The following is a 23,213-nucleotide window of genomic DNA, read 5'->3' as shown; positions in this document are numbered from 1 at the left end:
TGTGTGTGTGTGTGTGTGTGTGTGTGTGTGTGTGTGTGTGTGTGTGTGTGTGTGTGTGTGTGAATTGAAAAATTGAATTGTGTGTGTGCGTGCGCGCGCGCACATGCGTGCGTGTATTTGATGCCACATAGCGGCTTGTCCCCTGGATAGTCTACTCTAGTCTACCTTTAAGCTTTCCTGGTCTCCTGACTGATATCACTTATTGCTCCCTACGGGCCACCTGATCCACAAACCACAAACCACAATCCACACACACACACACACACACACACACACACACACACACACACACACACACACACACACACACACACACACACACACACACACACACATACACACACACACACACACACACACTTGCTCATATTCGTACGCACACTGCATGCACGCTCACAAACAGAAACAGCGGTCGAGCCAGGACAAGTCCTGCTAGACGTGACATGGTCCCCCCCAAGAAAAAAGTACAAAAACCAAACATATGGCAGAGACACGTAAAAACAAAAGGATAAAAAGAAGACACACGAGAACAGGCATCCACTGCTCCGTCAAGCTGAAGAGCATCCAAGCAGAGAATGAAAGAGGGAGAGAACATGATGGAGACAGAGAGAGAGAGAGAGAGAGAGAGAGAGAGAGAGAGAGAGAGGGGGGACAGGGCAAGGGGAGAGAGATGAGATGAAAACTGAACTGGTTTTGGCTTCCCCCAGTTTAAACTGGTTATAGTGGGTCCAAGACAGATGGCACTCAGGGAAACACTGGTTTGTCCTCTCTTGGTCTCTCTCTCTCTCTCACTCTCTCACACACACACACACACACACACACACACACACACACACACACACACACACACACACTATCGAGCGCAAATCGTGCCACATGGACGTTGCTACACTCGCGCGCACGCATTCGATTTTATCTGTGTTGTACTGAACGCATGAACGTCTCCTGTAATTTTCAAATGGCTTTTGAATCATAACGCGCAAACGTCGCCGTCACGCGTCCCTGTGTGCCTTCTCTTTTGTGCCTCACAGGGGAACGCGAGGTCGCGTAGTGTTAGGCGTTTGTGGCGAACGCATGTGTTAACGCACGCATACATCTAATGGCCATGTGGCCATCATGCGTGAGACGACACGGTCAAATGCAGCGCCGCTATGAACTGTACGCGTGATTGACTTGTTGCTCTGCTCTGGAACGCACGTGTGAGATGTGTGCCACCCATTTGATTCAGCGCTAAACCTGCGTGTGTGTGTGTAGACGTGTATATCAAATAAAAAATCCATCCAGACGTTCATGCGAGCATGCGTTGGTCTGTCACTGTCTTTGTGGGCTGCTCTCTGTGCTCCTTAGGGCTGACGTGACGTCACAAAATAGCTTGATTTATTTTGATTGTGGTACAATACAGACCTTAAAAGGACCACCGGTGGTCCTGGGGGGGGGGTTCCAAGTGGACCACAGCTAAATGAAGGAGTTGGTAACCAAATGGACCTGTTATGTCTCACTGACGAGTGTTTGTTATCCTTTTGTTATGCTTATGAATCTAAATTAAGTCAGGACGGCCGAGCGGTCTAAGGCGCTGCATTTAGGTTACTGTCTCCCCTGGAGGCCTGGGTTCGAATCCCACTTTTGACATCAACATTTTCTGTTATGAGATACTTAAAGTGTGGTTCCTGTGGAAATAAGCTTCGGCTTTCTAGGATCTCCTTTTAGTTGACCTTGTACCAGTGATTTGTACGGTCATGACACTGTACTTTTTCTATTGCAAACTTCTAATAAATTCTTCATCAATCAATCAGTTTGATGTGTGCATCATTTTTACTAGTTTCTCGGGGATCGATTGATGTGTACATTGTCACACTGCACTGGTGTTGTTGTTGCTGCTCCACACTTTGAAACAGTAAAGTTTATTAGAAAATAAATTATCTGATCTTTTCACGAACACATGGATCTTTTGGCTATTGAGAGCGTAAACATTAGTACAGTGATATGATTATACAATGAGTGCCCTATAGCAGAGGTCTTCAACAGGGGTTCTGCGAAATTGACGCTTGTTGTTGTAGCCCCGTCCCCCCGAGGTGGTAGGGGTCCCTGCTCCATCTTCACATCACTTAGAGGGTTCCATGGCCTGAAAACGTTGAAGATCCCTGCCCTATAGGGCTTATATAACAACATCTGTAATTGGATTCATGAAGCAATAAGCCTTTGAAATGCCATCCATCTATAAATATATTCCTCTCCCCTATCTTTTAATCGTTCAATCCAATTTTTTAACTACAGACTGGATCCCAATAGTCATGTATTCAAGTAGCTCCCCCTTTTTTCTTTCCCCCCCCCCCCCAAGTCAAATGGTCTTCGAATGGCGAGTCGAATCTTGCTTGAGGAGTCCAATGTATTCACATTCCTATGCAAATCTAATAGTTTATTAAATAAATATATACTACATTTATCTAAAACAGACCATAGCTTAGAGAGACACATAATGAATGATAAACTGATTACAGACTATAGGTTATAGGAATAATCATCTGAAAATGCATTGAACGGAACTGTCAGCAGGTGTCACTGTTGCACTATTGGTTTCTAAAAATCATTACTTCTCAGCACAACTTGAACGGATCGTATAACTTTGAATGCTTGAACAAGGTTTTATACCAGTAACTTTAACAAATTCAATTTAAAATAAAGTCTTCATTGACAACCATGATAATTAAACAAGGGAGATTCTCTAACTGGATTTAGGGTTAGAATTATCATTAGTCTGGACCAGGGGGTCTTCACCAGTGTCAATTGTTTATAAATATTTTTTTTTTCTTCTTTTTTTATATTAACCACTTGAACTCACAGCACGAGCCGTTGTGAGCTTGTAGATGGGATATTTTCGGGCAAAAAGGTTTTGTGTAGAGGGGAAAAAGAGCAGACTAAGTACAGAGTGAAAGGTCAAGTATATTAACTATTGACTGTTGAACTGGTTAAATATCTGAAAACACAAGGTGACATGAATCCAAAATACACTGATGATTGTGCTGTCAAGACCCCTGGTCTAGACTAAGCCCAAAATGAAACAAATAAAATACAAATGTTATTAATTCACTGTCTGACAGCATGTTCTGTGGAGTTCAAGCCACAATATACCCAAGTACATATTTTAGAAAAATATTGTACAAATCATTTCTACTTTGCAGTATTGATATTTTTACAAAACATTTTCATACCTTTACATTTACTAAGTACATTTTGAAATGTGAGACTTTTATCCGACATTTCTACTTTGCAGTATTGATACTTATAAGTAACACATTTGAGTACCTTGGTCAGAACATCTTTGGAACACTATTAAATGAAACCCAATAAGCCGATCAAGGGTTAAAAGCGACCACACCTGTCCAGGACGGAATTCACAAAGGATGGAATTAATTTGAAAGTGTGATTCGAGTTGCATTTGGCAAGTTGACAAAATATTTTTTCCCCCCCAAATATGGGCATGTGTGTCACAATATGAATGTAACAGAATGTGATGTCACAATAGGTCAGCAGCCATAGACATCAAGGCATTACAGACAAGATGTGACGGTTTTCAAAGTTGCAATAGCATTGAATTTGTAGATACTGGAGGATGCACAATATCATGAAGTCACTGAAGTCTTCATAAACAAGATGAAGAGTCAATCTCCGCAGCAGGCCACAACGGGTGTTTGCCTCAGGAAACACCCTTTTATTTCCATCCAGTGGGTCGTGGAGGAAGCAAAGTGTAGGCTGTGGGGTGAAGGCTCCTGTGGAGAAACAGAGAACGTCATTCAGCGACACCTAAACCGGTTCCATGTCCCCGTCTAGGACTGTTCCCTAGTTGTACGGTAAAGATGTGACATTTTAATGAAGTGCCCCAGACAATACATAGTACAGCGTCATTGATTGTGAATAGTTTATCAGTAGCCCTTTTTTTATTCCAGTAACCAAAGTCTGACACATACTACATCAGAGAGAGAATCCTGTAAAAAACTGTTCGCTCCTCAGCAGACCTTCAGGAGGTCCCTGCCACAGAATACTAGACCCTCAAGAGCTCCTTCAGTGATGCTGCAGTCAGGTGCCGGGGGGGCCTCCAACAAACAGTCTTTCCAGGGCAGGTCCGTCTCTGAGAGCCTGCAGCACACACAGGTTCTTCATGGCGTCAACTCACCTTTAAAACACCAGAGAAGGATCATGTCAAAACCCAAGTGTCCACTTTAGTTGTAAAGTTTCAAATCGTTAACTACAGTCAATGAAAATGTTTGCATTTCTTTGTGCTATCCACCCCAAATCGGATCTTTTGGCCCGACTTTTCACACTGCATTTGCAAGTGACACAGATCTGATCTGATTTTAACAGCGGCAGCCCAAAGCTGCACTTAGTCGACATATCTGCTTTGGTTACCGTGGTAACGACGTAGGCGTCATTACACCATAACGTTGATTATGTTCAGGAAATGCGACATTACAGAAAGGCGACAACAACAAAAACAAGCACACGTTACAATATTGTTTTTCTCCCTTCTTTTCATTACTCTTGTGTTTCGCTTTTCTCTCTGGTTTTATCCGTTTAGCTCAGGTGTTTTCTCTCTTCTCTCTTGTTTTTCTCATGTGCTCAGTGCCACGCTGTAATCAAATAGTAAATACTCGCGCTCTGTAATGACGTCATTTGGAGCTCCGCGCTCGGGTCGCGCAGCAGCAAGTGACGTATGGACAGTTTGATGTGACTTGCATGTGACTTGCGTATAACTCTATGGGGTGGATGTGGTTACTGCTTTCTAATACAGATGTCCTCAGATCCAATTTGGATCGGATTTGAAACCACCTCTGGATGTGGTTTCTCAAAATCAGATTTCATGTGACCTGCATGTGACCTGTCTGGATTTAGACTATTTTTTTAAATTCCGATTCCACTTTTGATGTGACACAGATCTGATTCAGGCTAGATTTATGTGGCAGTGTAAATCCAGACTCAGTCTTGGCAGCAGAGACATCTTGCCTGCCGAACCCACAAAGAAGCAAGAGCTGAGGAGAGCCTTCATCAATAAGGAACTCACGAGTCGGTCCTCCTGACAGGGCAGGTCCGTGTCTGAGAGCCTGCAGCACACCCAGGCTTACCATGGCGTCACGCACCTTTAAAACAGCAGAGAAGATCATGTCAGTCATTTGTGGTCATTAATACATGGGCATAAAACAAATCCTTAACTACAGTCCACGGAAATGTTATGCATTTCTTTGTGCCACTGGATTTATCTATAGCAGGTAAACACTAAAATGGCTACTAGAATCTTAAACAGAAATTACATTTCATGTTCACACACACTCTTGTAGAGGCAAAAAACAGTCTAACATTCAAGTAGAAATCCAAGGCAGATTTCCACCAGTTCATTCCAGTCACTCAGTCATCCCAGTCACTCAGTCTTGGCAGACACATGGAGCTGCCACTGTCGGGTGCTGACAGACAATTTTAGTTAGGGTAGGACACAAATGATTGTGATCTGCAGTTGTACTCGGTGCAGTCTTTATCTAAAGACATTCCCAATGTTTTCCTCTGTTGTCATGGGACCCAAATGGACACAAGCCCCAAGCGCTTGTAGATATCTATCTAACATAGATATGCTAAAAGTCTACAATCAAAGTCAAACGTTTACTTGTCAGTGCACACATTTGATTGACAGTGTATCTAGGGTTGGGGACGGTAACCGCCGTACCGTGTCAGTGTGCCTACCACGGTCAAAAAAGAACAAAAAATAGGCGATTTTATAACCTTTTCTGTCAAGTCTTGTAACTAAAACCCGTATATAGCAGCACTCAATCACTGCGAGTTGAGACGTGAGATTACAGAATCACTGTACACGATCTGACTACCCGTTTCTCTTCTGGTTTGTTCACACACAGCTGTCTGTGTCTGAAAAGTCCAAGTAGCTAAGTTACTATCCGAGTGCACAGATCTAAAAGCTCAGAACGCGTCGCGGATGCGACGTGTTGTGAGCTTGTAGACTGCACCACCCCTAAGTGTATCTGCTGCCAAGTTCAGCCTAGGAGCTGCATATCAATTCATATTTTTGTTTCTTCAAGTTGTGTCTGGTGTGAATGTATTCCTTTTAAAAGGAAGGCAATCGAGAACATCCAGATCTTCAAGGCTGAAAAGTGTGTTCAGTGCAAACCGCAGACAAAGGGGTTCAGTTCATCCTCTAGTTGTAGAGGTTATTACATTTTAGTTGAGGTATTAGAATTGAAAGAGATTTCAATACCGTGCTTGGAGTACGCCTTCAGTCTCGGGTTGAGAAGTCCCACACAAAGCTGCATGTTATTGCTGTTAAAACACACACAACAACAGTTAAACAGATGTACGACCCATACAAGACCCCTAACATGCTACATGAAGCAGATTGTTTAGTGAAAATAGTTTTCAGTAAACGTTTTTAAAGTTACACCAGCTTTTAGCAGCTGTCAGAGATTCCCCTTGGGCTGTGTTTCTCAACCTTTTCAGGCCACGACCTGACATTTTTAACTGGGGACCCCCTCACCCTGAAGAGGTATTAACGTCCTTAAATTGTCACTTCAGAAATGTGCATAGTTAAACCCTCCATACAGTTAAAACTTGTTTACTGTCGAGTGAGAAAACAATGTTGCACATCCGAGTTATTCATCTAGGGACCCCCCAAATAATTTGGGGACCCACCACCGGTTGAGAACCACTGCCCAAGGGAACCAGACTTTCAGTCTTTAATATATCTGATTCGAGATACAGTGTAAACAAATCTCTGACTTAAAAGGCCTGTGGGACAAACCAGGCCAGTGAATGAATGTATACATTCAAACAGAAAAGTAATTTACCTTAATGTCAAATTTAGGCCTAGAATTATTGACTGCTTTAACCAGTGAAAAATAGCAGATATACAAGCTCACAGCGCGGCACTCGGAGCCAGGTTTTTCAAAAAAATCTTAGAAGGATTCAAAAGACACTTATAGAATCGGGACAAAATTCAAATTTTCACGATTTAAAAAAAATAGCAGATCTACAAGCTCGCAGCACGGCACTTAGTGCCGCGCTGTGAGCTTGTATATCTGCTATTTTTAAATATTTAAAGCATAAAATATTGCGTCATAATGTGTTCAGGACTAAATGGGTTAATAGCAAGCAGTGTTAATTTTGTCAACTAAGACTAATAAGAGACTACAAGATTTTGATATTTTGTCGATAAGACTAGACTAAAACAATTTCAGAAGACTAAGACTATTATTTGTGTTAATCAAAAGACTATGACTAAATCTACATCTGAGACTAATGGCTGTAAAAATTAACACTGGTATGTAACTGCAATGAAACTAAAGCCAAATACATATTTTATGGTTTATTTTAACCAAGTAACCACCAGCAGAAGACAATGTCTTGTTCACAATATGGTTATATTTAGCCTAAAAAACTTTCTCCTAAAAGACATAGACTAAAAGTCTAAGACTACTCCCATAAGACTAAGACTAAAAAATGTAGTCGACTAAAACAAGACTAGACAAAAACAATTTCAGAAGACTAAGACAAAATCGTGTGTTATTCAAAAGACTAAGACTTGCAACTGTAAGCTGCGGACAGCATTTCACAGCTGAAAACAAACATCTCATCATATTGTTGTCTTCAATACATCCTTGTAGTACTGTACATCGGCTATTTTAAATTAGCGAACATTTAAATATTTACAGGGACATAATACAGACATTTGTCATGGAAGATTGTAGACTTCCCAAGCAACATGGAGACGTTTTAATTTTCGAAATCGCTTCATAATTGACTCAAATGTGAATGTGATCAAAACTGGTCTTTTCTTGCTTCTATCTCTAACCCTAACCCTAAACCTTAGGCCCATGGGAGTGTCGCCACTCCGACAATAAGAAGTCACTGTCGGAATGGAGATATGTCTGAATGGAGACATGGGAACATGTCTCCATTCAGACATATCTCCATTCCGACAGTGACTTCTTATTGTCGGAGTGGCAACACTTCCATGGGGGGGGTTAGGGTAAGAGATAGGGTTAGTGTCTGAACTCTGAATGGAGACATGTCGTTAAGGAGACCTGTCTGAAAGGAGACATGTAACGTCCAACCTCCCCACCTCAAGCATTAGTTTAGTGAGGTTATGGTTAGGGTTAGGGGTAGGGTTAGGTGGTAAGAAAGTGGGGAACATAGAACCTGGGGAACATAGGTACACTGTGTAGCGTCCGAGCGTCACCGTCGTATGAGGGAGCGTTATATATATATATATATATATATATATATATATATATATATATATATATATTGTTTTGATTGATATCGCAAAATATACTCGAGTATTTATAGTGCCGATCCTTCGAATACTCGCGAAATATACTGTATATACAATAAAGCTGGCAAGGGCTGGACCTAGCCTAGCTGAGCTAGACATCCCAACCAATATTAAAACAAGGTACTAGGGTAGCCGCAAATTGCAACACTAGATTTTTTTTATAATGGGATGAATCTAGGGTTGCAATACCTCCCATAGGCAGCCGATGCATGAAAACAGTTTTTTGCTAACTGATTGTATTAAACGACTTCAAACTCACCAATATTGTAGCTCTATGGAAAGCTTGGAATTTACTCTTGCTAACTGCAAAGTGTTTGTTTCTGAAAAATCCACCGAAGAATTGTTATGATTTATTTTCTGTCAAGAAATCCGAGCAGACATGGTTTATTTTCTAAGTGCTGAACTTCGGAAGCGCTCGTCTTCTATAACGCCATGTACCGCTGCCTCCTGCATAATGTGACATTTAGAACCAGGTGGTCACAGGACCGTTGAGGGATTTTCCACGAGCGCTTCCAAACTCCGGGACTTAGAAAAAATGATCACCTGAACCAAATTTCTTGGATAGAAAGTAGCTCCTAACATGTCTACTGTGGATTTTTCTGAAACAAACACTTTGCAGTTAGCAAGAGTAAATTCCAAGCTTTCCATAGAGCTACAATATTGGTGAGTTTGAAGTAGTTTAATACAATCAGTTAGCAAAAAACTGTTTTCATGCATCGGCTGCCTATGGGAGGTATTGCAACCCTAGATTCATCCCATTATAAAAAAAATCTAGTGTTGCAATTTGCGGCTAGTACTAGGGATACTACAGTTAGTTAGTTAGCTAGATGCATTAGTATCTAGGCTAGCCCCAGGCTAGGACTCACCGATTCATCATCGCGCATCCACGTGCACACAATAGTGATCCCTTAACATGGAAGCCAACGGTCTTTCTCATTTTTGATGTCCATTTTCTCCCAAAAACACTTTTGATGCCAAGGATGGCATTGGATTTTCGCTAAAATGGTACAAACTGAAAGGCATCGATCCCTATTCTATGATCGATCCGCCATTACTGTGTACGCTTTAACACTTCCGGGTAAATATCAAAAGGTCGTGAGCGGCTTTCAAAATAAGAGACTATAGCCGCGGACGGAGCAGGCGAACGGCAGCTTGGACTAAACGCATTGAATTATTTGTTGCAATTGAATTGCACGAGAAACCCAAGAACACAAATGTACAAGTAGTAGTGAAAATAGCCGATCTACAAGCTCATAAAGTGGTGCTTGCTTAGCGGCGCGTTGTGAGCTTGTATATCTGCCTTTCATTCGTTATTGTTTTAACAGAAGAAAGGTAGTCTTTTTTTTGTTTGTTTATAGGCCTATGCGCTAGTCTAGACTATTACTGTGTTTTTTCTAGATAGATATCCATTTGCATTTGTTATATTGTTGATGATGTTCTGACATATTATCTTGTTTATTATTGTGATGTTATTTGCTTATTGTAAGTCGCTTTGGATTAAAAGCGTCTGCTAAATGCCTAAACTGTAAACTGTAAACTGTATTCCAATACGTTAGCATACGGTATAGTTAACAAACAGTAACCATGTTGCATCAAACCAGACACAGGCCTACCTGGCTGAAGTTTATATTCCCCTCCGTCCTGTGTTTTCCTCCTTTATATTGTTTATTCTGGATTATTTTACTTCTGTTCTCGTGATGTGTATTTCCCTGCGTGTCTGGTCCATAGGGGTCTGGTCTCTTTTCTTGCAGTCCTTCCTGGATCTAGACGCAGTTCACACGCATGCGCAACAAGTTAGCTACTCGCAGCAGCTCCAAGCCCTCCTACTGGCCAAAGCTGGAACAGCAGCCAAGTAGTTTGAAACATGATTTTTACTTTTCCCTCTAAAATGTTTTAATCGCTTGTTCAAAAATAGCGTTCATGTTTTCCAAAATGTGATAGGAAGGTGTTTATTTTTTCAACATTTTAACTCTACTTATCAACCTCTAACACTCTTCTACTTTAACCTCTATTCCTAAAACTCTTGAATATTTGCTGTATTCATGTTTTAAACATGACACTTATGACTGAGAGTGAGTCTCACTAAAAATGCATGGAATATTTGAACAGAAGGTGGCGCTTTAATAATTCTAGCATTTTAAGTCTTCACCAGTAACTATTGTTTAAAATACATGTGCTTGATACTTGACACCAATAACAAGAAATTCCCTTTCATCGACAGCGTGTTTTGTAGAATGCAGGCCAGGCCATTAATGTTTTTGTTAAAATGCTACAGGCCAGTGTGGCCAAGAACTAAGTCAGAAGTGGTGTTACCAACTTCAGTTAGTGCTTTTGAGATTTACTTCCTGAAACAAAAAACAAAAAAACACACCAAAATGATTTGAAATCACTTTTACAATTTAACAGTAACAATCTTTCTTTGCAGTACATTTTTATGCAGTACATTTTTATTCGATACCACTCCAGCCATTCTCAAATTGTTTACAATTTTCCCTGTTCAATCAGGGATTCAAACTCTTATGCGCACATAAACATTTATTTTTCCCTGTTCAATCAGGGATTCAAACTCTTCTGTGCACATAAACATTTAAGTGAAGTGATCAGATGAGAGCCAGGTGCTCAACAGCAAGGAACTTGAGCAAGAATAGATTGGAACATCATCCATACATTATGAGAACACCTGAACACAGCCTGCCCATTGCTAGTTTGTAAAAAAAAAAAAAAATATGTTTGTGAATAGCGTTGAAAGGCCAGCAAGCAGCAGCCCCGCCACCCTGCTGCCCACTTATTCTCCACAAAACCACCCCCCAAAATCATAAATGTAAGGATTTGGATTCAAACCCAGGAATCCAATGATAGAAATGAAGTGAGCATCTACTGAGATATGTTTCTGGGCTTCAGGCAGAGCTAATCAAAGTATTGCAGTTAACAATGAGGTCATACCGTGGTATACTGTATACAGATTACAGTATACTGGTGGTATAAAAAAAGCACAATATGATCTACAGCCTCATGATAACGTTGCCCTTACTTCCTCGGCTACATCCTAAAAATAAATAAAAAAAACAAAACAAAAACAGAACTACAAGCCAAGCAACTTCTCACCTTCCTGACATTGGCCACATGACATACTATAGGCTATGAGACAGACCAACAAAGCTCTGTGGCTTTTCCTTTTTTACACAGTTTATATTTTTACCACCAGGCTGTCAAAGGAATTAGCCCTCAGGAACCATTAAAGTTGATGTGAATTGGATGAGTCCATTTTCAATATAGAGCTCTTCAACGTCACTTGGCTAGATGAGACACATCATATTTATTCAACCACTACTGCCAATTCTTTCCAACAATGTCTTTCTTTTTATGGGGTTGTGATCCAATGTCCCCCATTTCTATTATATGGTCATTGTCTGTCAAAAACCCTGTATTCCAATTTGTATGTTGACAGTAACAATTTTTAAATTAAAAGCATAACACAGAGCAGGGGTCTTCAACAGGGGTTCAGGGGTCAGGGACCCTTAGGTGGTACTCGGGTCCTGCTAATCTTTGCTATTTTTGACAAGTGGTTAATATAGTTTCTATCACAGATCTAAAATCTCAATGCCTCGCACTGTGAGCTTGTAGATTGTCAAAGAAAATTTACCAGTAGTCTAGCCTAAAGGGCAGAGTGGAACAGAGTGAAAAGTCAAAGTATTGACAGTTCAAATGTTTAAATATTTGAAAACACACATTAACATGAATTCAAAATATACTGTTGATCCTGCTGTCAACAATGAACTTGTAGATTAGACTAGTACAGAGTGAAACGTCAGATTAAGTATTGACATTTTAAGTGTTTTTCTGAAAACGCACATTAACATGAATCCAAAATACACTGTTGATCCTGCTGTCAAACAATGAACTATCGCAGATCTAAAATCTCAATGCCTCGCACTGTGAGCTTGTAGATTGTCAAAGAACATTTACCGGTAGTCTAGCCTAAAGGGCAGAGTGGAACAGAGGGAAAAGTCAAAGTATTGACAGTTCAATAGCCTAAAGGGCAGAGTGGAACAGAGTGAAAAGTCAAAGTATTGACAGTTCAAATGTTTAAATATTTGAAAACACACATTAACATGAATTCAAAATATACTGTTGATCCTGCTGTCAACAATGAAATTGTAGATTAGTTTTAGTCTAATCTAAAGGGCAGACTAGTACAGAGTGAAAAGTCAGATTACGTATTGACATTTCAAGTGTTTATCTGAAAACGCACATTAACATGAATCCAAAATACACTGTTGATCCTGCTGTCAAACAATGAACTCTATGAAGTGGCAGTCCCGGCTTCGCTCTCAACTAAGGCGTCCTTGGCCTTAAAACATTGAAGACTCCTGATAGAGGGTAGGCATGTCCCACAAGTATTGGTATCAAAATGAACACAAATGTTCCATGTAAAGTACTGGACATTTAAGCAGCTCCAAAGTGAGGAGACTGAACAATTCCTGACACCATGTTCTCAGAGAAGTCTTCATACACATTATGTATGGGCAGTCGCAGCACCAGGGCACACGTGTTTGCCTTTGGAAATCTGTTTTTGTTACCGTCCAGCTCATGCAGGAAGCGCATTTGGGGGACTGGGGCGAACCCAAGCGGTGGTATGGTCTTTGCTCCGGTGGCAAAACGGAGCACTTCTTCCAAAGTGAGACGCCTCAGAAGTTGCACCTTTCCATCTGCCCGCAAGCCATCGTCAACCGCTTCCCATCCATCAAGGATGTCTTCACCGAGGACAGCTTCCGCCTCCAGCACCGCCTCCCCAGCTGTAAAAGAAAAGATGTGAGGTTTTAGTGAACCGAACTGCTCCAAAGAATATACAGCATACTGTGTCATTGATTATGAAACTATAATTAGCCCTTTTTTGAATAATATTAAAAATCTGAAACCTACCCTCGACATCAGCCAACCAATCCCTCCAAAAGGCAATGGTTCGCTCCTCCGCAGATCTCCTGGAGCTCCCTTCGACTGAATAATGGACTCTGAAGAGCCCCTTCAAGTCTGCTGCAGTCACAGGTTCTGGTGGGCCTCCAACAAAAAGTCTTTGCAGGGCTGTGTGGTCTCGGAGAGCCTGCAGGACTCCGAGGTTCTCCAAGCCATGGCTCAACCTAAGAGATTAGATAATACAAGGCATACAGCACGTGTGTACTTGTTTAAGAATCAAATACAGTCCATTGAAATGCTTTTTTGTGCTGCTGGATTTATCTATTACAGCTAACAATAATAGCAGGTAAACAGCAAACGATAGCAACTAGACTCTTAAACATAAATGGCTAATGTTCACTTACTCTCGTACAGGCAAACAGAGACGTGCATTCAGGTAGAACTCGAGCGCCGACTGGACCAGCTCGTCCCGGTCACTCAAATTTCGGACCACCAATCCCAGACCGCCGACTTGGGAGAGTCTGGTCTGTTCCGCCTGAATCTCCTTCAGTGTCTCTGCTTGTTGTATCTGCAATACGGTAAATCCAAGGTATTTTGAGAACGTACGTAACATTTCTATATTGCAAGAAATTCCATAAAATGTGCCTAAGCCTTGCAACACTTAATTTCCTTAGACCAAAGTTAACACTGGGTTCTAAACAGTGTCTGCAGGACCTCAAGAGAGGGACACCAAGTTGTTTGCATCGTATATTAAGAGCTGTATAATATCTGCGCTCTTCAGGCAACATAACATAAAACAGCCTTTTGACCTGGGGGGTCAGACTTTTTGCAAGCGTTGTTTCTCTCTGACTCGACAGCTTTTGACTGCCTCACAAAGACTGTCATGCCAGCACATAGGCTAATCCATGTTTCTTATTCTGCAAATGAACTAAATAAATTGCCACAACATCTACCCTACTTACATTTGAATAGTTATTTATTTATACTTCCTCTTATCTTCTATACAGTTTAGAAAACTGTGTGAGCAAATTCACTACTTGCCTTCTGCAAGCCAGCCTTTAGATCTTCGTCATCCACCTCGTCAATGCTAACAGGTGGCGGTGGCCGTCCTAGGATTTGGCTGAGCAGTCTTTCAGAGAAGACACTGGGCCCCACTCCTCCGTGGACCAGGCAGACAGACAACATCGAGCCTATGACTCGATAGTTGCCCCTATTGAGTGCTGAAACCGGGGACAGAGATTTTTGGTTTTGTCAGGCAGGATAAAAAGTAATGTGTATTTGCATGCAGTCTATGAAGAACGCATGCAAATGTTTTCCTCTTGTCATAGGACTACAATTACACATTTCTTGATTGACAGTGTATCTGCTGCAAAGTGCAGCCTAGGATAAATTTGATTCAAGGTGTATCTAGGTGTTAAGTGCTGTATCCTCATGTACATACCTACTGCGTCCAGCGCAAGATTCTTACTCTGAGCCGAACCCACAAAGACTTGAGAGCTCATTATGGCCTGCATGAGCAGAGTGATGAGCTCGCGTGTAGGGCCACCAGTATCTACAGCTCCCTCTCCCCGACCGCAGGTGTCAACAAAGACAACATCGAGCCTCTTGTTGGGGTTGAATGTTTTTCTTTTAAACGCCCTCAGCGAAGAACCCAAGATGTCACTTCTGTTCACATTAACACAGTTTCCAGGTGGTGGCAGAGATTTAAAATCAACATTGGCCTTGAGTGTCCTCAACACGTTTCTGAGTTCTTCTTGGGGGTCTGGTAGCGCACTAGAAGCTGACAGCTCTGCTACAGAGAGAGGAGACGACACTGGCGATGGAGGAGAGACGTCAACAACTGGCGCTTGAGGTGAGATGGCGTCAACTGGCGCTGGAGAGATGGCCACAACTGGCGCTGGAGGAGAGATGGCGACAGCTGGAGGAGAGACGGCGACAGCTGGCGGAGAGATGGCGACAACTGCCGCTGGAGGAGAGATGGCGACAGCTGGAGGAGAGACGGCGACAGCTGGCGGAGAGATGGCGACAACTGCCGCTGGAGGAGAGATGGCGACAGCTGGAGGAGAAACGGCGACAGCTGGCGGAGAGATGGCGACCGCTGGAGGAGAGATGGCGACAACTGCTGCTGGACGAGAGAGAGGAGACACTGTGTCGACAGGGAATGAATCCTGAAATGTGAGAAGACAGACAGGGAATTTAACTTTTGGGCCTCAACAGTACAAAATTAACATACTTATGTTTGATACAGTTTATAATAAACTTAAATAAAAATACCGTGTGGTCAAGCCATCGAACATGCAGGGTTGTTCCCTGCGTAAAGCCAACGTCCGCTAACGTCCCAACTCTGTCACTGTAGAGTTCCAACACAGGTGTTCGGGACGTTAGACGGAATCTCTCTGTTGCTTGATGAACTGCTCCAGCGAAGGATACAAGACTCTATGAATGAAAAATTCAATTCAATTCAATTTTATTAAAGTGTCAAATCATAACAAGTTATCTCAAGACTCTCTCACTTTACAAAGGCTAAAGAGCCATCTCACTTTACAAAGGCTAAAGAGCCATGAGAGAGAGAGAGAGAGAGAGGAGAGAGACAAGGGAGAGACAAGGGGCACATGCACGCACATACACAGGCCCAACATGCGTATGTGCAAGAACGAATGAAGCAACGAACGAGCGAAGCAACGAACGAACGCACACACACGCAAAAAACAATTGTGCAATGATGAAACAGACGTGTGCAATGATGAAACAGACTATAAATGAACGAGTGTACACTGTTGAAACAGCCATTATACCAGGCCATTTAACATTACATTTATTAAATTCCTATAATGTAGCTTTTAGCATCTGGCTCTAGAGCTCAGAATGCTTGCATGTCACCCAATAGTTTCAAAGTCATGTCTAAGAATACAGCAATATTGATGACAGCATATTTTAGTTACCTGGACAGAGCTCCCCAGGCGAAACTTCTTTTGTCGAGTTAAAAGGTCTGGATATTTAAATTTGAACAAGAACCCATTGCTGGGGCTTGCCAACCGACTTTCAGCCATCCTCCTTTCCACAACCTATCAAAAGATTAAATGGGGTCATTAGTGGCTGAAATGTCCATTTGTCTTCTGGAACTTAACCTTCAAATTCCTATTTTTTTTCGTTACCAGTTGATCACAAAGGCTGTGCAGGTAGACCACATGACATGCTCCTAAATATATATGTCTGTTTGAGATTCAGTTAGATTGAGAACAGGAGCACTCGTTTTTTTCCACAATGTGGAACAGGCGGTGCCTCCTTCGGGGAACTAAGAATGTGACTGAGGTTACGGTTACGATTAGGTTTAGGCATAGTCTTACTGAGGTTAGGGTTAGGATTAGGCATAGTTTTACTGAGGTAGGGTTAGGCATTTCAAGGGTGTTTGTCTTAGTGTATGTAACACCGGTGGCACTGTACTATTCTAAAGCCCCCTCAAGTATCTTTTTGGCTTGGTAGATCATGTAGAGTTGGTCATTTTAAAAGCAACTCAAGTCAAATACCAATACGGCTCAGATGTTCAAGTCAACTAAAGTGTGGACACCCCTGGTTTTGAAAATACCAATACGGCTCAGATGTAGCACCTGGCTTAAGGTGAAATAATGTATAGGTAGCACCCGATCTATGCACAAGTACTTACAGCCTGACGTCTAGTCTCTGCCTCTTCAGCGATCCTTAGAGCCTGGAGAGCTTCAGCCTCCTGCCTCCTCGCTGCAGCAGCACCAAGTCGGGCAGCTTCTTCCAGAAGAAGTGTCTGGGGGGAGAGAGAGAAAATAAATACTGCGTCAGTTAATACAAACTGTGTGCATAATATACTGTATGTGTATGAATGTAAACTGTGTGCATAATATACTGTATGTGTATGAATGTATGCGTTTCAATACCCTCGCTCTGTCTATGGCCAGGCTTCTATTATATTCAGCATCCTGCTGTGTGATCAGCAGGCGGCGCTGTTGTAGCTCGTCCTGAAACCACAATTCAATAATTCTTTAACTGACCGCACTAGAATTGACAATTAAATGTACACACAACAAGCAAATGTTTGTGTAGGTAATTTCTAGATTACAAATAAAAAAGTAGGTTGGTATATGAGATTTAACAATTGACACAATTCCAATACGCGTTTGTATGTCTCAGCATATAATCCAACTAGTGCCACCAAGAGCAGAAATGATTTAAGCATAACATAATATAGATATTAATCACCTTCCATCCATCCTCAATAATATCAGTTTTGAACACCACATTGATTAGAAAACAGATAGTGCTGCCTCTGACTTTACCATTATGACGGGTTCACCTATCGGTGTGTTCCCAACAGTCCGGGTCTCGGCGGACGTAGTCGCTGCGGTCAGGGTGGCGGCGGAAGAGTCCCCGGCCACAGTGGACGTAGTCGCTGCGGTCAGGGTGGCGGCGGAAGAGTCCCCGGCCACAGTGGACGGAGTCGCTGCGGTCAGGGTGGCGGCGGAAGAGTCCCCGGCCACAGTGGACGTAGTCGCTGCGGTTCTCCGGTTCTCCAAAGAGACCTCCAAAATTAAATAGATTATGTATTTGTGTATTAGTAAATTAATCAGTAAATGAATCAAAGGTCATACAGTAACATAAACAAGCTGATGTAATGACCTGCTGTGCTGAAACCGAATTTAGATTTTCTACAGCCACACTTTGAATGGATTCTTGTCTTACCAAGCCGATGATTTCTTCAATGTCAGAGTCTTCAAGGTCCCCCCTCTGGTTGTTGCCAAAATGGGCATCCTCACTGTTTGACTCCATGGGTTCCTTAAGAATTAGACACATTGAATGAGGAAAACCATACCAAGTATTATTGAGATAGACCATGAGTAAAGCATAATGTATATCTGTTGCTGTAGTGTACTCTTACCACAACTGAGGGAATGGTGTCCATCCGTTCAGAGTCAGTCTACAAATTCACAGAAAGGTTGTGTCAGAATAGAATAAAAGTCAGAATAGAATAAAAGTCAATGGTTTTATGACATGGCATGAGCTACAGAATGGTTTTATGACACGATAGCATGAGCTACAGAAATTTACAATAGAATAAAAAGTCAATGGTTTTATGACATGGCATGAGCTACAGAAATTTACATTAAATGTAATATCAGTCTTCTGTGAAACAAAGCTCACTTACGATGGTTTCAGCCGAGCTGTCACTGTCTGCCGAGTGGTCGGTCTCCATTTCCTGTTGGTCCGTCTCCATTTCCTGTATGATGAACATAACAGATTAGACCCCAACAACGAACATAACAGATTAGACCCCAACAAATGTCTGACCAGCAATCAACAAAGCAACAGCAGTTTGTGTTCTTACAGAATCAGAGTCTGCATTGCCTTCATCCAGAGTTATTTTATCCTGTGGTGGAAGCACAAAGAGGACAACATGAGCTTCAATTGTTCTCCAAGTCAGCTTAATCAGGCTTTTACCACCTTCATTAATCTATAATCTGATGGACATGGCATACAACGGACAGTACCTTCGGGAGCACGTAGATGGCCGATCTCATGTTTGTCGTCATTGACTTGAGGCCAACCGGGTTCCACAGACTCCTTTCTATCATGTTGATGTTTTTACGGCCGTCCACTGTGCACAGCTTGAACTGCTGCTCTCCCAGGATGGGGAATGTGCGTCTCAGGGCTGTGGTCAACGCCGACCCGTCTCGCGACAGAGGAATGCGAATTTTCTGAACAGTCACGGCTGAAAAGTGTGTGCAGACCACAGACAAAGTGTTAAATTCAGTTCATCCTTTAGTTGTAGAAGTTAATACATTCAAGTTGAGGTATTGGATTTGAAAGAAATTACAATACCGTGCTTGTGAGAGTAAGTCTTCAGACCGGGGTCGAGGAGAAGTCCCACTCGAAGCTGGACGGTATTGCTGTTAAAACACACAACAACTGTTAAACAGCTGTACAACCAATACAAGAACTTTTGGATCACTGCTTTGTCTGATTTTGTTGATCTAAACAAATATTTCTACAACATAGCAGCATTTGAGTCAGAAATCCCCAGGGCCAAAATGTCTGCTTTATGTTAGTTACTAGCTTACTTTGGCCACAGCAAATATTGAATGCAAAAGCGATAAGGTGCCTTGTTATTGCAACAACATAATGTTCGCTCTCTTGGGATTAAATGCTCTGAAGAAACATAACCAAAAAAATATTACCCTGCCCACCCACGACATTGTGTACTTACAGAGATGGTCCAGCAGGGGGGGTATGCTCTGTCTCTCCTGATGAGCTGTACAACAGACAGAAACATAATTTCAGTTTTATGGACTTTCCAGCTATGGACAGACTGAGGGACAGATTACAGAAAAAAAAAAGTTAAAGTACCCAGTTCCACAGGAACGCACATGGAGGTCCAGAAACTGCAGGGCAATGTCTTGCTGGCAGTGCAAGCACTTCTCCTTGACAACCTGAGTGGAGCACAAGTTTAAAAAAGAAAAGAAAGATTAAGCGCTAACAGGTTTGGGTGTATTCCATAAGTAATTCCTTACCATGCGAGTGTTTATATGACACTTATAAGACAATCATGAGCAATTACCTGTTCCTCAGCTACCACAGGTCCCTGTGACGCAGCCACCTCCAGCCGCCGTTGTATAGGGACAACATACGCCACAGCCCGGTTAAGCTCACTCTCGTTTCTTAAAAACGAGACACTGTAGCCACCCGGTGGCATATCTATCTCGATCAGTTCACCTGCTCTATTGGTCTTATACAGCTTGAACCCGCCTCCAAACTGTAGGGGGGGAAAGGCAGTGTAGAGACTGCGGACCAGGTCCAGATGGGTGGACTCTCTGGACAGGCGCACCCTCCTTTTACCAAGGCCACGTCTCTTCAGCTCAACACACTCCAGTGGTGTTGGCTTGTGCTGCTGTCCTGGCTGAGCTAGGCAACAGAACTCATGCTCCCAAGGCACAGCAATTGGGTTCCTGGCAATGGCTTGGAGCCTCTTGTTCCTCTTAGGGGCGGGCTCAAAGAGTCCAGCCAGCGCCCTCTCGGTTGAGGTGGACTGCTGCTGGGAGCGCAACAGTCCAGCGAGCTCTCCGAGCACCATCCCTGCCTGCATTGTGGCAAGACCGCTCCAGGTGACAGCAATGGTCCGGGTGACGACAGCAGCGGCTGTTGGAGGTGGAGAGCTAGATTAGGGCTGTACTTTTGTCACTCATTGCGTTTATATGCACATTCAGAATGGCATTCAGAATGAACTTATTCTGAATAGAGCTTCATACCCAAACGTTTACATGGGACCTGAATACAAGTATCCCTCATTCCACAGTCGTTTACATGACCAAAGGATTCATTCGGAATAGAACTGTGGGCATGTATACTTCAGGTCGGAGAAGGGTGGGGTGTGGGGGGTACTCAGTGCAACATACTTCATTTATTCCAGACAGCAGGTCATTCAGAATGGAGCGTTTATATGACAAATGTATCCCGTTGAAACGGCATATACCACCCCTTCAGACCAGAATCAAAATTAATTCCGGTCAGACCGGAATGGCTATTCCTAAACGTTTATATGAGCATTTCTATTCTGAATGAGCAGTCATTCCGAATATAAGTGGAATACATGTGCATATAAACGCACCCATTGATTCTTTGCTCGAAAGGCTATTTTCACAGCCATAGTCCAGGTCAGACCCGTTTAAAAATGTCTCACTTTATAACACTTCCAGCGTCATTTCAATATCTATTCTGTAGTCGGGACCCACAAGCTCAGGAATAGGGTTAAACCTGTGATGTCATGCCGTAAATGTATTTCCGTTTTATTAGTTTGGCTAAGGTCATTTGTATAATCAGGGTTCCCACACATTTTTACCAATTCATTTCCAAAACTTTTCCAGAATATTTAACCCAATTTCCAGGAATATATAACAATAATTGAGCTCAATAACAGGTTGCTTAGTCCTATGCGCAATGCCCAAAAACAGGTAGTGTATGCCAGTGGTTCTCAACCTTTTCAGACCGTGACCCCCGAAATAATCATGTTTTAACTGGGGACCCGGCAGCCTGACGAGCACTAAGAGTTAAGGAATTTTGTATAACACGGTTCTATTGTGAAAATAGCAGATCTACATGCTCAGTTGTGGCGTATGGCATGGATTTCTACACAGAGAGGGCAATTCTTTTAACATAAGATGCTGCATTGAAGTTCAGGAGACTTTGGACATGGCAATTCTCTTGAATGCTGCCTTCAGGTATGGCATGGAAAGAGGGCGTTTGCATTTCTTTCACCATAGTAAAAACTGCATTCATGTGTGTGTGTGAACATACCCTCGGGTCTGTCGGACTCGTCCAAACAGCTGCAGTGGCTGGCGGTTCGCGTGGGGCAGCTGTGCTGGTCCCTATGACCAGCGGTAAGGACACGCGGTAAGGACACAGGTTCAAACACCCAGGGACTTCCACATACACCTGTTAACAGAACAGACCGATGACAAGCAAGGCTTGACATTAACATTTTGAGGCACTACAAGTACATTTCCCATTCACTTGTCCGGATAAAACATTTAACAGTAATATTTTTCTTAAATACATACGTAGCGTGTCTCCGCGCAGCTTGGACACCAGCTGCTGGATCTGCCGGGCCTTACCCTTGGCGAAGAAGGTCTGGGTTTGGTACAAGGTGGCCTTGGGCACCGCAATGAACAGTTCTCCACTCACCTGGCAGAGGAGGGGAGGGGTTTAAACATGTCATTTACAGGGTTCCCACACATCTTTACCAATTAATTTCCAAAAACTTTCCAAGACTATTTAACCCGATTTCCAGGGCTATATAACAATAATTCAGCTCAATAACAGGTTGCTTACTACTATGCGCAATGCCCAAAGACAGGTAGTGTATGCCAGTGGTTCTCAACCTTTTCAGACCGTGACCCCCGAAATAATCATGTTTTAACTGGGGACCCGGCAGCCTGACGAGCACTAAGAGTTAAGGAATTTTGTATAACACGGTTCTATTGTGAAAATAGCAGATCTACATGCTCAGATGTGGCGTATGGCATGGATTTCTACACAGAGAGGGCAATTCTTTTAACATAAGATGCTGCATTGAAGTTCAGGAGACTTTGGACATGGCAATTCTCTTGAATGCTGCCTTCAGGTATGGCATGGAAAGAGGGCGTTTGCATTTCTTTCACCATAGTAAAAACTGCATTCATGTGTGTGTGTGAACATACCCTCGGGTCTGTCGGACTCGTCCAAACAGCTGCAGTGGCTGGCGGTTCGCGTGGGGCAGCTGTGCTGGTCCCTATGACCAGCGGTAAGGACACGCGGTAAGGACACAGGTTCAAACACCCAGGGACTTCCACATACACCTGTTAACAGAACAGACCGATGACAAGCAAGGCTTGACATTAACATTTTGAGGCACTACAAGTACATTTCCCATTCACTTGTCCGGATAAAACATTTAACAGTAATATTTTTCTTAAATACATACGTAGCGTGTCTCCGCGCAGCTTGGACACCAGCTGCTGGATCTGCCGGGCCTTACCCTTGGCGAAGAAGGTCTGGGTTTGGTACAAGGTGGCCTTGGGCACCGCAATGAACAGTTCTCCACTCACCTGGCAGAGGAGGGGAGGGGTTTAAACATGTCATTTACAGGGTTCCCACACATCTTTACCAATTAATTTCCAAAAACTTTCCAAGACTATTTAACCCGATTTCCAGGGCTATATAACAATAATTCAGCTCAATAACAGGTTGCTTACTACTATGCGCAATGCCCAAAGACAGGTAGTGTATGCCAGTGGTTCTCAACCTTTTCAGACCGTGACCCCCGAAATAATCATGTTTTAACTGGGGACCCGGCAGCCTGACGAGCACTAAGAGTTAAGGAATTTTGTATAACACGGTTCTATTGTGAAAATAGCAGATCTACATGCTCAGATGTGGCGTATGGCATGGATTTCTACACAGAGAGGGCAATTCT

The 23,213-nt window shown here is 42.7% G+C and overlaps 1 long non-coding RNA gene across 2 annotated transcripts; it reads right to left on the bottom strand.

Annotated features, from left to right (window-relative positions):
• Positions 1 to 2,350: 2,350 nt before the first annotated feature.
• On the bottom strand, positions 2,351 to 10,072 carry LOC308301291. Of its 2 annotated transcripts, none has more exons than XR_013962866.1 (4): positions 9,940 to 10,072; positions 6,254 to 6,315; positions 5,057 to 5,132; positions 2,351 to 4,171 (listed from the first exon to the last, which is right to left on the bottom strand). It is a non-coding gene; the product is annotated as an uncharacterized lncRNA (long non-coding RNA). The 2 variants fall into 2 exon arrangements; XR_013962867.1 differs by lacking the exon at positions 9,940 to 10,072 and adding an exon at positions 9,193 to 9,358.
• Positions 10,073 to 23,213: the final 13,141 nt, after the last annotated feature.

This window comes from Nannobrachium achirus (genome assembly GCF_963921795.1).
Source record: "Nannobrachium achirus genome assembly, chromosome: 16".
Taxonomy (NCBI): domain Eukaryota; kingdom Metazoa; phylum Chordata; class Actinopteri; order Myctophiformes; family Myctophidae; genus Nannobrachium; species Nannobrachium achirus.
The sequence above is the reverse complement of the archived record's forward strand: the minus strand, read 5'-3'. Positions and strand labels throughout refer to the sequence as shown.